The sequence below is a fragment of the Rana temporaria genome, chromosome 2 (assembly GCF_905171775.1).
Source record: "Rana temporaria chromosome 2, aRanTem1.1, whole genome shotgun sequence".
NCBI lineage: Eukaryota > Metazoa > Chordata > Amphibia > Anura > Ranidae > Rana > Rana temporaria.
The window spans coordinates 510,912,415-510,933,028 of NC_053490.1; the positions used below are offsets into that span (position 1 = coordinate 510,912,415).

The following is a 20,614-nucleotide window of genomic DNA, read 5'->3' on the forward strand; positions in this document are numbered from 1 at the left end:
GCTATGATAGAGAAATGGCTGCCTATTTCTCCAAATAATGGACTCATGCACATATATTAGGACTGTTGCTGATTGAAGTATTGCTAAAAGTTTAATGCCGCGTACACACGATCGGAAATTCCGACAAGAAAACCGTGGAATTTTGGCTCAAACTTGTGTTGCATACACACGGTCACACAAATGTTGTCTGAAATTTCGACCGTCAAGAACGCAGTGACGTACAACACTTCAACGAGCCGAGAAAAATGAAGTTCAATGATTCCGAGCATGCGCCGAATTGATTCCGAGCATGCGTGTTTTTTTGCGCGTCGGAATTGCATACAGGCAAAATTTTCCCGTCGGAAAAATTGAGAACCGTCTCTCAATTTTTTGCTGTCGGAAATTCCGACAGAAAAAGTCAGATAGGGCCTACACACGGTTTGAATTTCCAACCAAAAGCTCACATCGAACTTTTCCTGTCTGAAATTTCGATCGTATTTACGCTACGCCGCCGTAAGTCAGAGAGGCAAGTGCTGTATTCACAAAGCACTTGCCTCCTAAGTTACGGCGGCGTAGCGTAAATGGTGCTGGCGTAAGCGCTCGTAATTCAAATGAGGATGAGGGGGCGTGTTTTATGTTAATTTATGGTGACCCGACGTGATTGACGGTTTTCCCGAACGGCGCATGCGCCGTCCGTGGAATTTCCCAGTGTGCATTGCTCCAAAGTACGCCGCAAGGACGTCATTGGTTTCGACGTGAACGTAAATTACGCCCAGCCCCATTCACGGACGAGTTCCGCAAACGACGTAAAATTTACAAATTTCGATGCGGGAATGACGGCCATACTTAACATTGGCTACGCCACCTAGGGGGCAGCTTTATCTTTACGCGGCGTATCTCTTACGGAAACGGCGTATCTTTACTGCGACGGGCAAGCGTACGTTCGTGAATCGGCGTATCTACACATTTGCATATTCTACGCCGAACTCAATGGAAGCGCCAGCAGAAATATTGCACCCTAAGATACGACGGCGCAGGCCATCGTATCTTAGGTAGGTTTAAGAGTATCTCAGTTTGAGCATACACTTAAACTTACAACGGGCTTAGATTCCGAATTACGTCAGTGTATCTACTGATACGCCGGCATAACTCTTTGTGAATCTGGCCCCACGTGTATGTAAAGGCAGGTGTCCCAATACTTTTGACAATATAGGGCTAGATTCACAGAGAGATACGACGGTGTATCTCCTGATACGCCGTCGTATCTCTGACTTAGGCCGGTCGTATCTATGCGACTGATTCACAGAATCAGTTACGCATAGATATGCCTAAGATCCGACGGGTGTAACTGTGTTACACCGTTGGATCTTAACTGCATTTTAAAAATGGCCGCGGGGGGCGTTCTCACTGATTTACATTGAGAAATATGTAAATCAGCGAGATACGGCAATTCACGAACGTACGCGGACCCGACGCAGTGTTGTTACAACGTTTCCGTAGCGGTTTTCCCGGCGTATACTTACCCCTGCTTCTATGAGGCGCAGCCAATTTTAAGTATGGCCGTCGTTCCCGCGTCGATTTTGATTTTTTTTACGTCGTTTGCGTAAGTCGTTCTCGAATACGGATGGACGTCATTTACGTAAGCGGCGAAACCACTGACGTCCTAGCGACGTCAGTGGGAGCAATGCAAGCCGGCAAATTTCACGGACGGCGCATGCTCATTTAAATCGGCGCGGGAACGCGACTGATTTAAATAGTACACTCCCCCTAGCCGCGGAATTTGAATTCCGCCGGGGGATTTTCGATCCGCCGCCGCAAGTTTGGAGGTAAGTGGTTTGTGAATTACCCACTTGCCTCTCAAACTTGCGGCAGCGGATCTTAAATCACATAGATCACGCGGATCTAAAGATCCGCTGATCTATGTGAATCTAGCCCATAGTGTGTATGTAAAGCACTGTGTAAACTGATGGTGCTATAGTAGTAGTAGTGCTTTAGTACCTGTAATTAATATGTTGTTGGCAGTAAAAGGGTTAAATGTAAGCAGTACCTGAATGTGATCTGCTATCAGTCCCTTACAGTCCTTATACAGAAGGTGACAGCAAAGAGCCCATCAGTTAATGTGCCGAGAACAAGCATGTTGATGGAAGGAGAGAGCAGAGAGATTAGTAGCATGGGTTTTTGTGTTTTCTTTAGAATCATACTTACAGCATCGGTCCCCCGGTGCCTCTAACACTGTTAACTGAGTGATTGAAAACCACTGTCCTCTTGGTTCTTACAGCTCCGTGAGCAGAGAGCTGTGACTGTCAGTCACAGCTCTCTGCTCTGCCCCCCCCCCCCCCCCCCCCCACACACACACTCACTGGAATTCTGAGCTGTGGGGGGGAGCGGGAGCTGATAGGCTGAGCCGGGTGCTGGTCCAGGGATCTAGGCGGATCCCGACTTTGTGGTCATGATGACGCGGAGCCTAGACCGATTCTGTGACGTCAGCAGAGAGCAGGATTGCCAACCGCCAGTAAATTTACCGATAGTTTGTAAAAAATCTGTGATTTTTTTTTTACAACTGCCAGAAAAATATCAGGGGCTGATCATTTCATGCTGTGTTGACTTTCTAGGTATAATTCAAGCAAATTACTTTGTTATAGGTATTGTTAGTGGCCCAGATTCACAAACTCCGAATCTAATCCTGTCGTATGTTTAAATGTATTCTCAAACTGAGATACACTTAAACATGCCTAAGATACGACGGCCTGCGCCGTCGTATCTTAGGCTGCAATATCTACGCTGACCGCTAGGTGGCGCTTCCATTGCGGTCGGCGTAGAATATGCAAATGAGTCGTTACGCCGATTCACAAACGTACGCTTCCCCTTCGCAGTAAATTTACGCCGTTTCCGTAAGAGATGTGCGGCGTAAAGATAAATGTGCCCCCTAGGTGGCGTATCCAATGTTAAGTATGGCCGTCGTTCCCGCGTCGCAATTTGAAAATTTTATGTCGTTTGCGTAAGTCGTCCGTGAATGGGGCTGGACGCCATTTACGAGCTGAAGAACGGGGAGATGTCAGTGTAAACACAACATTTCCCGTTCTTCCTAGTGACATGTCACTGATCGACTGCTCCCTCTCATCGGGAGCAGCGATCAGTGACGTGTCACTCGTAGCCACGCCCCCTAACAGTTACAATCACTCCCTAGGACACACTTGACCCCTTCAGCGCCCCCTACAAGTTAACCCCTTCACTGCCAATGTAATTTTTACAGTAATCAGTGAATTTTTATAGCACTAAATGACAATGGTCCCAAAACGGACTAAACTGAGGAAAAAAATAGTTTTTTTTATATATTTTTGGGGGATATTTATTACAGCAAAAAGTAAAAAATACAGATTTTTTTTCAAAATTGTTGCTCTATTTTAGTTTATAGCGCAAAAAATAAAAACCACAGAGGTGATCAAATACCACCAAAAGAAAGCTCTATTTGTGGGGAAAAAAAGGACGTCGATTTTATAGTCACTGGGCCAGATTCACAAAGAGATACGACGGTGTATCTACAGATACACCATCGTATCTCTGACTTAAACTGGTCCTATCTATGCGCCTGATTCATAGAATCAGATACGCATAGATATGGCTAAGATCCGACAGTGTTACACTGACGGATCTTATTTTCAATTTGAAAATGGCGCCGGGGGCGTTCCCGCTGATTTACGTTGAATAATATGTAAATCAGCGAGATACGCAAATTCACGAACGTACGTGGACCCGACGCAGTGTTCTTACGACGTTTCCGTAGCGGCTTTCCCGGCGTATACTTACCACTGCTTCTATGAGGCGCAGCCAATGTTAAGTATAGCCGGCGTTCCCGCGTCGATTTTAAATTTTTTAACGTCGTTTCGGGTAAGTCGTTCTCGAATACGGATGGACGTCGTTTACGTAAGCGTCGAAACCACTGACGTCCTAGCGACGGCAGTGGGAGCAATGCACGCCGGGAAATTCCGCGGATGGTGCATGCTCATTTAAATCGGCGCGGGAACGCGCCTGATTTAAATAGTACACTCCCCCTAGCCGCGGAATTTGCATTCCGCTGGGGGATTTACGATCCGCCGCCGCAAGTTTGGAGGTAAGTGGTTTGTGAATTACCCGCTGATCTACGTGAATCTGGCCCACTGTGTTCGTTTTCAATAGGAGTTCTGTAATTTCTCAGGTAGCCAGTAATAAATGTGCTCCGCCAGTAAATTTGCCATGTTTTGTCAGTAAAAAAATGCTGCGGGAGGTTGGCAACCCTGGAGAGCAGACTTCAGCCCGGCAAAACAAATTGCACTCCTGTGATCCATAGGAAGAAGTAAAGCCAAACAAGCTTTGGCTATACTTCTCCTTTAATTCATCACTGTGCTGTCTGGTCAGGGGGCAGGTCCAGGATGACCTGGGCTCAGGGGAAGTGGATTAAATGATGCTGGCCATCAGTCTGAGGACATCTAGTGGCAGAAAAAAGTACTGCAAGGAAAATCCCTGAATTGAAAGGTGAATAATGCAGCAAAAGTTTGTTTTTAACTTAATTTTGTTTTGTTTTGTTTTTTTGCAGGATTTATGCTTTAACCACTTCCTGACGGCCGTAGGGGTGGTTCTAAATCTCTGGGACGCCGTCTTTTTACGGCCTCCGCTCCTCCGGGCCACTGGGGAGCGGAGGAGTCGCGATGTCCGCCAGGCACCCGAGATCGGCGGTTACACAGACAAGGATGTGGATCTGTGTGTGTAAACACACAGATCCACGTCCTGTCAGGGAGAGGAGACCGATGCCGTGTCCCTTGTACATAGGGACACAGATCGGTCACCTCCCCCAGTCAGTCCCCTTCCCCCACAGTTAGAAACACTATGCAGGGTACACATTTAACCCCTTCCTCACCCCCTGGTGTTAACCCCTTCAATGCCAGTCGCATTTATACAGTAATTAGTGCATATTTATAGCACTGATCGCAGAATAAATGTGAATGGTGCCAAAAATGTGTCGAAAGTGTCCGATGTGTCCGCCATAACGTCGCAGTCCCAATAAAAAACGCAGATCGCCGCCATTACTAGTAAAAAAAAATAATAAAAAATAATAATTCTGTCCCCTATTTTGTAGGCGCTATAACTTTTTCCGCTAGGTGACGTTTTTGTCGAAATCCGCGTCGAGTATGCAAATGAGCTATTTTTTTTTTTTACGTCGTTCGCGTTCGCCTTTTTCCGGCGTATAGTTAAAGCTGCTGTTATGAGGCGTACTCAATGTTAAGTATGGCCGCCCTTCCCGCGTATAAATGTAAAATGTTTACGTTGTTTGCGTAAGTCGTTCGCAAATAGGGATTTGCGTAGAATGACGTCACCGTCGGAAGCATTGGCTTGTTCCGGGTTAATTTCGAGCATGCGCACTGGGATACCCCCACGGACGGCACATGCGCAGTTAAAAAAAAACGTTGTTTACGTCGGGTCACGACGTATTTACATAAAACATGCCCCCATTACATCCATTTGAATTAGGCGCCATTACGCCGGCAAAGATACACGACGGCGTGGATTCTTTCAGGATTTGAAAAAAAAAAGTAAGTTACGGCGGCGTAGTGTATCTTAGCCGCTGTACGAGGATCTGCCCCGTAATTTTTTTATAAAATTGTCGCTCTTTTTTTGTTTATAGCGCAAAAAATAAAAACCGCAGAGGTGATCAAATACCACCAAAGGAAAGCTCTATTTGTGGCGAAAAAAGGACGTCAATTTTGTTTGGGAGCCACGTCGCATGACCGCGCAATTGTCAGTTAAAGCGACGCAGTTCCGGAAGCTGAAATTTCACCTGGGCAGGAGGGGGGTATATGTGCCCAGTAAGCAAGTGGTTAATGATTGCAGAGATGCATGTATTTATTTTTTACATGCCTGGATTTCAGCCTGTCCAGGATGTCACCCTTTGCCAGGTACTCATGAGTTAATCCCAAACAAAGCAAATGGGATTTGGCCATTCATTAACTCGCGGAGCAAGTTGCTGCTTTGATATGCAGAAAAAAAAAAAAGAAGTTTGTCTTGGTCATTAAAGAGTTACAAGACAGAGGTTGCAGAACAGCTCAGCGTAAGATCACCCACATTCCAGCTATTTCCTTCCAGCCAGGTGTGTGTGTGTGTGTCTGCGCTGCTCCCTCCGCTGCTGGGTGGTGATCGCACTTACCATGCCACACAACATGTGCAGGGCTGGGGCTTTTCCTTGAGACAAGCTGCTGACATCACTGGAAGTCTTCTCAGATTGCACTTCATAAAAATCAGGTACTCACTTCTTCTCAGGCTAGAGCAAACTTGTTTTCTGGGTGTACCAAAGGAGAGGCGAGCGCCGTCCTAACCTCAGCTGTGTTTACTAAAAAAGACGTCTTCCTGCGAGCCATGGCTTAACGTCGCCGCACACGCCTGTGCACTGTGAGCTCAGCGGCAGGTAAGGTGTCATTGCCCTGCAGATGTTTTACGTTTAATCAAGTATCGGCTTGCGTTGGCTCCTGTAGACGGTGCCGCCGCGGCTGCTGCTGCTGCTGCTTCCTCTGTTATATTGACTATCAACAGAAAAGTGACAAAGTAGAAACAGCAATAGGAATGATTGGCACTGCAAGCGTTTGTTAAACTTTATTTATTTAGTCTGTACTTTTGCTTCGCCGTACTGCTATGTTTAGGCACGCGAGTTGCAGAATTGAAAAAGAAATTGGCTTTTTTTTTGCAATTTTACTTTTTTAACAATTCTTAAAGATGATTGTAGCCGTATTAGAGCACTTCCAACAAAAACAATTGTACTTTTGATACTTTTTTTTTATTTGTAATAACATCCAAATATTAGGACAAGCTTTCAGGGTGTACCCCCTTCTTTGAGGTAAAAGCAGTACTAAATCAAAAGTGTCAGATGAAACTTTCAGGGTGTCCCCTACCTTCTTTGAGGTACAAGCAGTACTACATCGTAAATTTCTGGTTGTACCCTCTTCTTTGAGGTTCCAAGCAGTACCAAATCGAAATTTCCAGATGAAACATTCAGGTTGTACCCCCTTCTTTGAGGTCCAAGCAGTACTAAATCAAAATCTTCAGGGTGTACCCCCTTCTTTGAGGTCCAAGCAGTACTAAATCTAAATTGTCAAATGAAACTTTCAGGGTGTCCCTACCTTCTTTGAGGTCCAAGCAGTACTAAATCTAAATTTTCAGGGTGTACCCCCTTCTTTGAGGTTCCAAGCAGTACTAAATCTAAGTTGTCAGATGAAACATTCAGGGTGTACCCCTTCCTTAAGGTTCCAAGCAGTACTAAAGTTAAATGTTCAGATGAAACTTTCAGGTTGTACCTCCTTCTTTGAGGTTCCAAGCAGTACTAAATCTAAATTATCAGTTTAAAACATTCAGGGTGTACCCTCTTCTTTGAGGTCCAAGCAGTACCAAATCAAAATTACCAGATGAAACTTTCAGGGTGTACCCCCTTCTTTAAGGTCCAAGCAGTACCAAATCAAAATTGCCAGATGAAACTTTCAAGGTTTACCCCCTTCTTTGAGGTTCCAAGAAGTACCAAATCTAAATTTCCAGATGAAACTTTCAGGGTGAACCCCCTTCTTTGAGGTCCAAGCGGTACTAAATCTAAATTGTCAGATGAAACATTGAGGGTGAACCCCTTCCTTAAAGTTCCAAGCAGTACTAAAGTTAAATCTTCAGATGAAACTTTCAGGGTGTACCCCCTTCTTTGAGGTTCCAAGCAGTACTAAATCGAAATTTTCAGATGAAACGTTAAGGTTGTACCTCCTTCTTTGAGGTTCCAAGCAGTACTAAATAAAAATTGTCAGATGAAACTTTTAGGGTGTACCCCCTTCTTTGAGGTCCAAACAGTAATATATCGAAATTTCCAGATGAAACATTCAGGGTGTCCCCCCTTCTTTGAGGTCCAAACAGTAATAAATCGAAATTTCCAGATGAAACTTTCAGGGTGTCCCCCCCTCTTTGAGGACCATGCAGTACTACATCAAAATTGTCAAATTAAACTTTTGAGGGTACACCCTTGTTCAAGGTCCAAGCAGTAAATCTATCCTTATGCGATATGGAACAATGTCACCTGCACAAGCCATGTATTCATACCAGTGGTGACCATCACCTGTGACACCCAATGCACGATCAGAATGGTTACATTTTATTTTCACTTTGTATCCTTGTTAAGCAATTGAGTATTGTCTGTAATACTATTTTATTTTATTTTCATTTGCATCCACATTTTTAGGATAATCTTTGTGTGTAGTCACTTCTTTGATGTTCAAGCAGTAGTAGATCCAAATTATCAGATGAAACTTTAGGGGTGTATCTCCTTCTTCAAGGTCCTAGTAGTACTGTGTCCAAATTTTCAGGATACACTTTCCGGATGTAGCCCCCTCTTCAAGATCCAAGTAGTACTGAATCCAGATTTTCAGGATAAGCTTTTGGGGTGTACCCCCTTCTTCAAGATCCAAGCAGCAGCGAATCCAAATTTTCAGGATAAGCTTTTTTTTGGGGGGGGGGGGAGTCATTCTTTAAGGTCCAAATAGTAATGCATCCAAATTGTGTACCCCCCTTCCTCACGGTCCAAGTAGTGCTGCATTGAAATTTTCAGCATAAGCTTTCAGCATGTAGCCCCTTCTTCACGGTCCAAGTAATACTGGATCCAAATTTTCAAGATACGCTTTCGACATTTAGCCCCTTCTTCAAGGTCCAAATAGTATGAGATACAAATTTTCAGGACAAGCTTTTGGGATGTACCCCCTTCTTCAAGGTCCAAACAGCACTACTTGGACCTAGAACTAGGGTGTCCCCCCCCCCCCGCCCGAAAGCGTATCCTGAAAATTTGTATGTTACTGCAAATAAAAAAAAGTAGCACGAACAGTGCTCAATTGTTAAACATAAACAGTACAGTTTGAACCTTGAATAGGGGTTACACCCCAAAAGCTTATTCTGAAAATTTCGATCCCTTACTAATTGGACCTTGAAGAAGGGGGTACACCTTGAAAGCTTATGCTAAAAAATTGGATTTGCTGCTGCTTGGACCTTGAATAAATAGACCGATCTAAAAGACTCTGGCCCGGCCGCACCTATAATATGCTGTCCAGTTCTGGGCACCAGTTCTCAATAAAGATGTACTGGAAATGGAGCAAGTACAAAGAGGGATAACAAAGCTAATAAAGGGTCTGGAGGATGTTAGGGCCAGATTCACTTAGAATTGCGGCCGTGTAACGTAACCCGTTTACGTTACACCGCCGCAAGTTTTCAGTGTAAGTGTCTGATCCACAAAGCACTTACCTGTAAACTTGCGGCGGTGTATTGTAAACACGTCCGGCGCAAGCCCGCCCAATTCAAATGGGGCGGGCACCATTTAAATTAGGCGCGCTCCCGCGCCGGACGTACTGCGCATGCTCAGTTTTGAAATTCCCGCCGTGCTTTGCGCGATGTGACGTCATTTTTTAGAACTGCGACGTGTGTAGGGTCCATTCGTATTCCCGGACGTCTTACGCCAAAACAAAAAAAAATTGAGTTAAGCCATGTTAAAGCAGGTGTAAATTTGCGACGGGAAAAAATTACCAGCGACGACGTAACGACGGGAAAAAACGTTGTGGATCGCCGTAAATCCTCATTTGCATACCCGACGCAGGAATACGACGCGAACTCCCCCCAGCGGCGGCCGAAGTATTGCATCCTAAGATCCGACGGTGTAAGTCAATTACACCTGTCGGATCTTAGGGCTATCTATGCGTAACTGATTCTATGAATCAGCCGCATAGATACGACAGGAGATACGACGGTGTATCAGGAGATACGCCTTCACATCTCCTCTGTGAATCTGGCCCCAAGTTCTGAGGAAAGGCTGAGAGCACTGAACTTATTCTCTCTGGAGAAGAGACGGTTGAAAGGGGATATGATTTCAATTCACAAATACCCTACTTGTGACCCCACAATAGGGATAAAACTTTTTCGCGGAAGGGAGTTTAACAGGACATGTGGCCACGCATTAAAATTAGACGAAATTTTTTTTTTGTTCCCCCCCTTTTTTTTTTTCTTTTTCTAAAATCAATGCAGTACATACTGTACCTTTTTAGAGATAGATGTTCTCCGCGGCTTCCGGGTATGGACTGCGGGACTGGGCGTTCCTATTTGATTGACAGGCTTCCGACCGTCGCATACAGCGCGTCACGAGTTGCCGAAAGTAGCCGAACGTCGGTGCGCAGGCACCGTATAGAGCCGCACCGACGTTCGGCTTCTTTCGGCAACTTGTGACGCGCTGTTATTTGACGTTTGATGTCGGAAGCCTGTCAATCAAATAGGAACGCCCAGTCCCGAAGACCATACCCGGAAGCCGCGGAGAAGATCTATCTCTAAAAAGGTATGTACTGCATTGATTTAAAAAAAAAAACACCCAATTGTGCTTCCCACAATTAGCCTCAATCTAATGTTAAAAAATTTTTTTCGGGTGAACCCCCGCTTTAACTGTCCGTGATACTTTTTTTATTTGTACTAACATACAAATTTTCAGGACAAGCATTCAGAGCGTGCCCCCTGCTTTAAAGTTCCAGGCAGTACAGGATCCAAATTTTCAGGACAAGTGTTCGGGGTGTACCCCCTTCTTCGAGGTCCAAGCATTACTGTTGTCCTTTCACGATTCAGAAGGATGTCATCTGCCCTAGCCAGGTGTTCATGTCAGAGGTGACCATCACTTGTGCTACAATTGGTCTTACTTTCAACTGCCTCCGAAGATCCCCAACCGATACCCCCAACCCCACAGTCACAAAATACACATAGCACACCAAAATTAGGGCGGGAGGGTGGGAACTCCTCCTTCACCATCTGATGGCCAGAGACTGACCACCGGACCCTGGCCCCTCCTACCCCCAGGAAATAACCTACATCACCGCCCCCTACAATGACCTGCTACCCTCCCATAAATGTACCCCTATCCTCACTGGTTTCCTGCCCTGCTGCACTGTCATGCCAGCCCTGCGCCTAGCCTTCGTCTCACTCTAGGCTTCTCTATTCCAGCAGCTGTCATAGTGCGGCCCGGCGGGGGGTGACGAAATGCATGTTTTTGTACATTGAGCTGTATGCTTTTTTCTGCTTACTAACTTTATTTGAAGTCTCACATGTGACACCATTCAGTATGCTGTGAAAAAATGCAGCATGTCTGCATTTTTCCATACTGCGCATCATAACAGTGTTGCGGTGCGAATGGGGCGCTGTGTCACTGTGGAAGAAAATAAATGGCAATTTGATCCTGCTAACAATTAAAAAAATTGAATTAATGTTCTTAAAGCGAGAAATTTTGATTTTTTTTTTTTACCAGTGTATGGTCAGCTTAAAGCGGGAGTTCACCCATAAAACAATTTTTCCCCTTAGATGGATGCTCGTTTTGTCTAGGGGAATCGGCTAGTTGTTTTAAAATATGAGCCGTACTTACCGTTTTCGAGATGCATCTTCTCCGCTGCTTCCGGGTATGGGTCTTCGGGAGCGGGCGTTCCTTCTTGATTGACAGTCTTCCGAGAGGCTTCCGACGGTCGCATCCATCGCGTCACTAGTAGCCGAAAGAAGCCGAACGTCGGTGCGGCTCTATACTGCGCCTGCGCACCGACGTTCGGCTTCTTTCGGAAAATCGTGACGCGATGGATGCGACCGTCGGAAGCCTCTCGGAAGACTGTCAATCAAAATAGGAACGCCCAGTCCCGCAGCCCATACCCGGAAGCGGCGGAGAAGATGCATCGCGTAAACGGTAAGTACTGCTCATATTTTAAAACAACTAGCCGATTCCCCTAGACAAAACGAGCATAAAGCTAAGGGGAAAATGTGTTATGTACGGGTGAACCCCCGCTTTAATGTCGCGTACACACGATCGGAATTTCTGACAAGAAAAATTCAATGTGAGCTTGTTGTTGGAAATTCCGACCGTGTGTAGGGTCCATCGGACTTTTTCTGTTTGAGTTTTCGACAACAAAAATTTGAGAGCTAGTTCACAATTTTTAGTTTTTGTCGGAAATTCCGATCGTCTGTATGCAATTCCAACGCACAAAAAAACACTCATCCTCAGAATCGAGCAGAAGAGCCAAACTGTCTATTGAACTTCATTGATCTCGGCTTGTTGTAGTGTTGTACGTCACCGCGTTCTTGACGGTCGGAATTTTGTGGGACCGTGTGTATGCAACACAAGTTTGAGCCAACATTCCGTCGAAAAAAAATCCACGGTTTTCTTGTCGGCATGAAAAAAACTTAGTTTTTAAAAAATGTAATTTTAAATGATTGTGTGTGGGCTTCACATAATTTTTCAGGTTCTGAAAAACGACCAAATTTTTTTTCGAACATGCTGCATTTTTTAACGTCGTTTTAAACTATGTCGTTTTTCGGGTTGTAAAAAATGATCGTGCGTGGGCTAAAACAACGTTAAAAACCCGCACATGCTCAGAAGCAAGTTATGAGACGGGAGCGCTCGTTCTGGTAAAACTACCGTTTGTAATGGAGTAAGCACATTCATCACGCTGTAACAGACAAAAAAGCGCGAATCGTCTTTTACTAACACGGAATCAGCTAAAGCAACCCCCATGGGTGGTGTCATCCGCATGGGACTTCCCCTTTATAGTGCCGTCGTACGTGTTGTACGTCACCGCGCTTTGCTAGATCATTTTTTAAATAGATGGTGTGTGGGCAACGTCAACATGCTGAAAAAAAATGTTTTTTTTTCGTGCTGAAAAATGATCGTGTGTACCCGGCATAAGGCCCCGTTCACACTGGGGCGGGAGGTGCGGTGGCGGTATAGCGCCACTATACGGTCGGAATTGCCACGGAATTGCGGCGGTATTCCGCCGCTAGCGGTGCGGTTTTAACCCCCGCTAGCGGCCGAAAAAGGGTTAATACCGCCCACAATGCGCCTCTGCGAAGGGCGCATTGCCGGCAGTATAGCCGCAGTGTCCCATTGTTTTCAATGGAAAGGAGCTGTGGAGGAGCGGTAAACACACGCTCCTCTCACCGCTCCAAAGATGCTGCTGGCAGGACTTTTGGAGCGGTCTTGCCAGCGCATTGCCTCAGTATGAAATCACTCAGGCTTTCACATTGAGACTACAGGGCAGGGGCTTTTCAGGCAGTATATAGGCGCTATTTTTAGCGCTAAACCGTCTGAAAAACTCCTCAGTGTGAAAGGGGTCTAACAATTGACAATGTTATTTCTTATAAATATTAGCGACCTGTTATTTTTTGTGCATTTGGAAATTTTGCCTTTTTATATGAAGCAGGTTAGAACTAGCTCCTGTGGAAGTCTATTCTAAATTTTCACAGCTCTTACTGGAAAGAAGCCTTTCCTTGTGTGGAGGTTAAACCTATTTTCCTTCAGGCTCAAAGCGTGCCCCCTTGTCATTTGCAATGGCTTAAATGCAAAAAACTTTGAAGCGGGATGATCATATGAACCTTTTAATGTATTTATACAAGGCGAATGCGATCATATGACAGTGACTGAGTGGCTGGCAGTTCTGCAGTCCTCAGTTTGGATCCCAACCAGCACCCTATTTGCATGGAGTTTGCATGCTGTGTGAGTTAGCTACGGTTTATTATCACACCCAGAAAACATGCTGGTAGGTCAATTGTCTCCTGTCTAAATTATCCCTGGTATGTGTGTATGTAGGTGAGATAAGGAACTTAGGTCCTTGAGGGCAGGGACTGGTGTGAATGTGCAGTATGCAAAGTGCTGCGTAGAATATTGGAGCTATATAAACACCTAAAATAAATAAATATTCCTCTTTAAGAGGATTCTGTTTAGTTGTCAGGCTAGAATGTACCATAAATTCTCATATTAAGGTGATCGGGGTCCTGCGTTAAAACAAAGGTGAAATTGGCATGTTTGCTCTGCACAAGATCATTTCCGATACCTAGGAGACATACCCGGGATGTAAACACATAATGTACCTGGGTTAATACACATAATATGAAACATACCTGGGGTATACACATATAGCGGGAGACATACCTGGGGCGTACACATATAGTGGGAGACATACCTGGGGTGTACACATATAGTGGGAGACATACTTGGGGTGTACACATATAGTGGGAGACATACCTGGGGTGTACACATATAGTGGGAGACATACTTGGGGTGTACACATATAGTGGGAGACATACCTGGGGTGTACACATATAGTGGGAGACATACCTGGGGTGTACACATATAGTGGGAGACATACTTGGGGTGTACACATATAGTGGGAGACATACCTGGGGTGTACACATATAGTGGGAGACATACCTGGGGTGTACACATATAGTGGGAGACATACCTGGGGTGTACACATATAGTGGGAGACATACCTGGGGTGTACACATATAGTGGGAGACATACCTGGGGTGTACACATATAGTGGGAGACATACTTGGGGTATACACATATAGTGGGAGACATACCTGGGGTGTACACATATAGTGGGAGACATACCTGGGGTATACACATAATATGAGACATACTTGGGGTATACGCACATAATAGGAGACATACTAAGAGACATACCTGGGGAGTAAACACATAATAGTAGACATACCTGGGGGTGTACACATATAGTGGGAGACATACCTGGGGTGTACACATATAGTGGGAGACATACCTGGAGTGTACACATATAGTGGGAGACATACCTGGAGTGTACACATAATATGAGACATACCTGGGGTATACGCACATAATAGGAGACATACTAAGAGACATACCTGGGGAGTAAACACATAATAGTAGACATACCTGGGGGTGTACACATATAGTGGGAGACATACCTGGGGCTGTACCCACATAATATGAGACATCTCCATAGGTGACGTTTTAAAAAAAAGTGCTAGAATTATTGCTCTCACTCTGACGATCGCGGCGATACCTCACATGTGTGATTTGTTTACACTGTTTACATTTGTGGGTGCGACTTACGTATGCGTTTTCTTTGCTGCGCCAGCACGCGGGTATGGGGGCGCTTTTAAAAAAAAAGCTTATTTATTTACTTTTTACCCCAAATCCCTCCTTTGCACTTCAAAGTATTCAGGCCGCCAAAAACGGCGATTCTGAATACTGTAATTTTTTTTAAATGGCGCCATTGGCAGTCGAGTAAACCGGAAGTGACGTTGTGACGTCGCTTTGGTGTTTACACAAAGGAGACTGGATCGAAGCCGTGTCTGGTTTACTTCCAGTCTCAGTCTAGCCGGCGGAAGTACCGGATCATGGATCGGGTCTCCTGGTGGGACAGGAGGCCCGGTAAGAGCGGTGGAAGGGGGGGGGGGGATATCCCCTCTCGCTCCTTCGGGATATCAGCCGAGGGATGCCTTCATTTTTTGCTGTAATACAAGAGGATTAAGAGGGCCCTGCTCAGAAGAGCTTACAATCTAATAGGGTGGGGCAGATGGTACAAAAGGTTGTAACTGTGGGGAATGAGCTGAGGGAAGTGGTAAAGGATTAATTGGAGACGAGATAGGCTTCCCTGAAGGGATGAGGTTTCAGGAATCGCCTGAAAGTAGCAAGAGTAGAGGGATAGCCGGACAGGTTGAGGTAGTGAGTTCCAGAGGATGGGAGAGGCTCTGGAGAAATCCTGGAGAAGAGCATAGGAGGAGGAGACGAGAGAGCTTGAGAGTAGCAGGTCTTGAGAAGAGCGGAGAGGACGGTTTGGGATATGTTTAGAGACAAGATTGGTGATGTAGCCCTTCCACTACATAGTTGAAAGCTAGGTGCAAACCTTTGCGTGTCAGGATCGCACACAAAATGGGGGGGGGGGTCCTCCTGTCAGCACACAAAGGCACAGTGGAAGATATTGCTGCACTAACATCACTTGCGTTAGTACAGCGACCGCTCAGTTTTTTTTTTTTCCAGCCTGCTGGGTTAAATGAAAAAACCTAAATGTGTGTACCAGGCATTAGTTGTCTTGGACTGAACTAACAAAAAAACTTATATGATTAGCCTTAGTGGTGGTATAGAAGGCATTGATAGACACAATGGGGTTAAATTACTCAAACTGGATCTTCCAGTGGGGACAACTAAGAGGAATTTTCCATTACTTCGGAGAGATCTCCCGACTTCCTGCTCTGTCTCTGGGACAGGCATAGCTCCCAACTGTCCCTGATTTGGAGGGACTGTCCCTGATTTGTCCCTCTGTCCCTCTTTTCTCCTCACGTGTCCGTCATTTTGATCTGATCTATATAGTTGTATATAAAATGCACTTTTTATCTATCAAAAAGTGTTTCCCAGCGCTAAACCTTCCATCTGATTTCTAAATTGCCGCATTTGTAAATTCCAAAAGACAATATAAAGGAATAGTGGTGGTAAAAAAAAAGCACTTGTGGGTTTAACCAATGTTGTTTTTTGTGCAATTCCCCTTTAAGGGGCCGTGGTAGGGGGTGTGTCCTATGCCTGCATACTTTTGCTAATAGGTGTCCCTCATTCCTTTTTTTTCACAATCAAATGGTTTTATTGAGAAAAAGATAGCATAGTTACAGTTTTGAAGTATGGACAGGAAGTTGATGGTGACAGGCTCACTATAAAGCTGACACCAGGATTATGCAAATAATGGCCCAGATTCAGGTACATTTGCGCTTTATTTGCGGAGGCACAGGTCAACGATTTTGCCCTGCGCCCCCGCAAATATTTTGCGCTGCCCTCGATTCACGGAGCAGTAGCTCCGTAAATTGCGAGGACGCGCTGGCAAAATTGCCCGGCGTAAGCGCGCGCAATGTAAATGATCCCGCCGGGGGCGGGAATCATTTAAATTAGGCGCGCTCCCGCGCCGAGCGTAGAGCGCATGCTCCGTCGGGAAACTTTCCCGACGTGCATTGCGGCAAATGACGTCGCAAGGACGTCATTTGCTTCAAAGTGAACGTGAATGGCGTCCAGCGCCATTCACGATTCACTTACGCAAACGACGTAGATTTTAAATATCGCAACGCGGGAACATGGGTATCCTATAGCATTGGCTGCGCCTGCTATTAGGATGTGTAACCTTACGCGAAACCCGACGTACGCAAACTACGTAATTTGCGTACGCAGGGCTCGCGCAACGTTGTGAATCGGTGTTAGTATGCAATTTGCATACTATACACAGATCACAATGGGAGCGCCCCCTAGCGGCCAACGCAAGAATGCAACCTAAAATCTGCGTGGCATAAGAGCCTTATGCCATGCAGATTTTAGGCTGCAGTCGGCGTAGCGATGTTCCTGAATCAGGAGCATTCGCTACGCCGGAGCAAGTAAGCAATTGTGCTGTGTAACCTATGGTTACGCAGACGCAATTGCTTCTTGAATCTGGCCCAATGTCTAAATCCATGACTAGTGTAGCCCAGATGTGACCCAATACCTAGACCGTTGAGACCCCATGATATTCCACCCCTTAATTGTCCCCCACTTAACTATATAGTAAAGAGACCACACCTTTGCTTTGGAGTAAACTGGCCACAACAGCCTATTTTATTAAAACATAATCGATATCCAAAACTCCAAATTAAATGAAACATAAATATCCAACACATCAATAACATACAATAACCCCACTCTGTTGGTCTTTTCTGGCAGCCCCCCGGTCTCCACATTTTACACTATATAACAGTATGAACAATGCACTGCGAGCAAACATTAAACTTAGGCCTCCAGTCCGTGTAGTGCGCTCGGAGACAACCCCAGCCCGCAGTGCAAACATTACCATATTCCAACTAACCTTTCGCTGGAATACCTAAGGGGCCCATATACTGATGAGCCCCACACCCCCGTTTTCACACGTTTTCTACTGCCACCATAAAAGACCAACAGAAATAACCGCCACAGCCCGAAAGGATGACACCTCCACCTTTAAGGGCCCCCACACACCCTCAGCGCTCTCTGAATCCCTTCTTGTATCCCCATAGACCAAAGAGCGATCCCCACATCCGTCAGATGAACCCCGTCCCTCCTCAGATACATGCCCACGTTGGTCTCCAGTTCCTGATGGCGTACCACCAGCCCCCCAAGGCGTGCCACAAATTTTCCTACCACCCGATTAACCCGCGTCCTGGCTCTATTGAGCTTGGTCACGGACCGAGCCTTGCGCCATTGTGTGCGGGCAACAATGTCCGACCACACCAGCACTGTCCCCGGAAAGGCCGCTCGCAGCCGCTCCATGTCTGCTTTGATGTCCGTGATCAGAGCCCTGATTTTACGGACCCCAAAATCATTCCCCCCTGCGTGTATCACCAGCACATCAGGGGGCCTGTCTAGTCGGGCGTACCTCTCGACCTCCGGGAGCACCCTACCCCACATCATCCCCGGTATCCCCAGCCACCGCAACACCGCCTCCCTCCTGGAAATACCCAGCTGCCTGCCGTCCGGCTTCTCATCCGCCCTCCTTGCCCCCCAGCAAACATACGAATGTCCAACAATCCAGACGAGGCGTGCAGTCCCTCCATCTGAAATGAAACAAACAAGCCACACTGCTCACCAATGAAACAAAAACACCTGATAAGGCGAAACCCCCCCCCCCACCTGTTAGCTCACCCCCTCCCATTAACCGACCACTAACTGTGGCCGAACGTACAAACGGAACCTCCGAGACTCCCACCTCCCGATCTTCCGCACTGCCGCCTCGTTCATCCCGCACCTGGCAGCTTCGGTAGCCGCCCCGATTCGGAAAGAGTGAGACGAAAACCCGGAACCGTCCAAGCCTAGTCTTTGCAAGCACCTGCGAAAAACCGACACAAATTGGAACTTGGACAAAAAGGACCCATCCTCGTGCTTAAGAAACGGCCCGCCCCCTTCTGGCCTGACTTCCAAAAAGGCCTTGACCGCTGCCACTGGGCACACTCTGGCCCCCGGCAAGGAAAAGAGAACCACGTCCACCCCTCTGCCCCTCTGATCGGTTTTTGATCGGCGCAGCCTAATACCCACCTTGTCTTCCGCTATCCACACATCTTCCTTCATCAGCCCCCCGGCCCTCAGGCGAGAGGGGCTAACCAATTCACTGATGCGGAACGCCCCGTAGAACGCCAGCGAAAAAGCCGCCGCGAATAGTAGGCATTCATAGCGCCCAGTACAAACCCCGTCCAGGACCTCCCTGATACCTACCAAATTGGAAAAAGAGACCGGCCTCCTGTTATCCTGCACCTTGCGCCCTTTCCTGTAGCCTTTCAAAGCCTGTTTCACCCAGAAGTCCTTAGTCCAATCCACCCCCCCCACCAGCTTGAAAAAGAACGCCAAACCCGCCAATTTTTTCTCAATGGCGGACACGGACACCCTTCGTTCCATGTTCCTGGCTACCAAGTAAATTACCTGTAAACGATCATCCGGCCCCCCGCTAGAGACCCCAGCTTCGGCCCCCAACTCCAACCATTCCTTCCATACCTTGACGTATGCCGACCATGTGGCAGAGCTAACTGACTGCTTTATCCACGAGGCGGCTATTCCAGCGCCAGCTCCCACATCCAGCCCGGGCACGGAACCCCGACAGCCTCCGCGGCCGGGGCCAGCTCTCTGAACTTGTCCCACTGAAAACGAGACAAGGAGTCAGCCAGCGTGTTCTCCACGCCCGGGATATGCACGGCATAAATGAAAATGTTCAGTTGTAAACACCTCAACACTAACTGCCGCATGAGCCGAATGACCGGTTGTGATGACGCGGACATGCGGTTCACCACCTGGACCACTCCCATGTTGTCACAATTTAGCCTCAGTTTAAGGTTGCTGCAGGCCTCCCCCCAAAGCTCAATAGCCAACACAACTGGAAAAAGTTCCAGCAGCACTAGGTTCCGGAGAAAGCCTGCCTCCACCCAAGACTGAGGCCAAGGTTCCGCGCTCCACTGCCCCTTGAAGAAAGCCCCATAGCCTGTAGACCCTGCTGCATCCGTCACCAGTTCCACGTCAAAATTACTCACCGGACCGGACTGCCACATCGACCTGCCGTTGTAGGACGTCAGGAACTCATACCATACCTTCAAGTCCTCCCGGTGATCCTTAGACAAGCGAATGAAATGAGTGGGGGCCTTTGCCCCTGCCGTAGCCGCCGACAGCCGTCGGCAAAATATTCTGCCCATGGGAATAATCCTACAGGCGAAATTTAGTTTGCCCAGCAGAGACTGCAAGGCCCTAAGCTGCACCTTACGCAAGCCCTGAAACGCCCTGACTTCCGTTTTCATGGCCTCGAGCTTATCCCTGGGAAGGCGACACTCCATTGCCTCCGAATCGATCACTATACCCAGGAAACTAATCTCCGTCGTGGGGCCTTCCGTCTTGTCGGCCGCCAATGGCACGCCAAAACGTCCCGCAATGTGCTGCAACGTTGACAGTAGAGTCGCACACACACCAGAGGAAGGCGGCCCCACGCAAAGATAGTCATCCAGATAGTGAATGATCGAGTCCAGGCCCGATACATCCCTGACCACCCATTCCAAAAAGGAACTGAAGGTCTCAAACAGCGCACAGGAGATGGAGCAGCCCATGGGTAGACACTGGTCAACATAATACTGGCCCTGCCAGCAACATCCCAACAGCCTAAAACAGTCGGGATGCACCGGCAACAACCGAAATGCGGATTCGATGTCCGCCTTGGCCATGAGAGCCCCACGTCCGTACCGCCGCACCCACCGGACCGCCGCATCAAATGACGTGTAGGACACCGTGCAGGCTTCCGGATCGATA

General features: G+C 47.0%; 1 protein-coding gene across 2 annotated transcripts in view; it reads left to right on the top strand.

Annotated features, from left to right (window-relative positions):
• The first annotated feature begins 6,059 nt into the window (after positions 1–6,059).
• Positions 6,060–20,614, top strand: part of KCNJ15 (potassium inwardly rectifying channel subfamily J member 15) — a 122,700-nt gene continuing 108,145 nt past the window's right edge. The window contains exon 1 of one of the 2 annotated variants that reach the window (XM_040338969.1): positions 6,060–6,415. The gene's annotated coding sequence lies outside the window, so the exon portion shown is untranslated. The remainder of the gene's footprint in view (positions 6,416–20,614) is intronic. The other variant, XM_040338970.1, reaches the window with a different exon arrangement.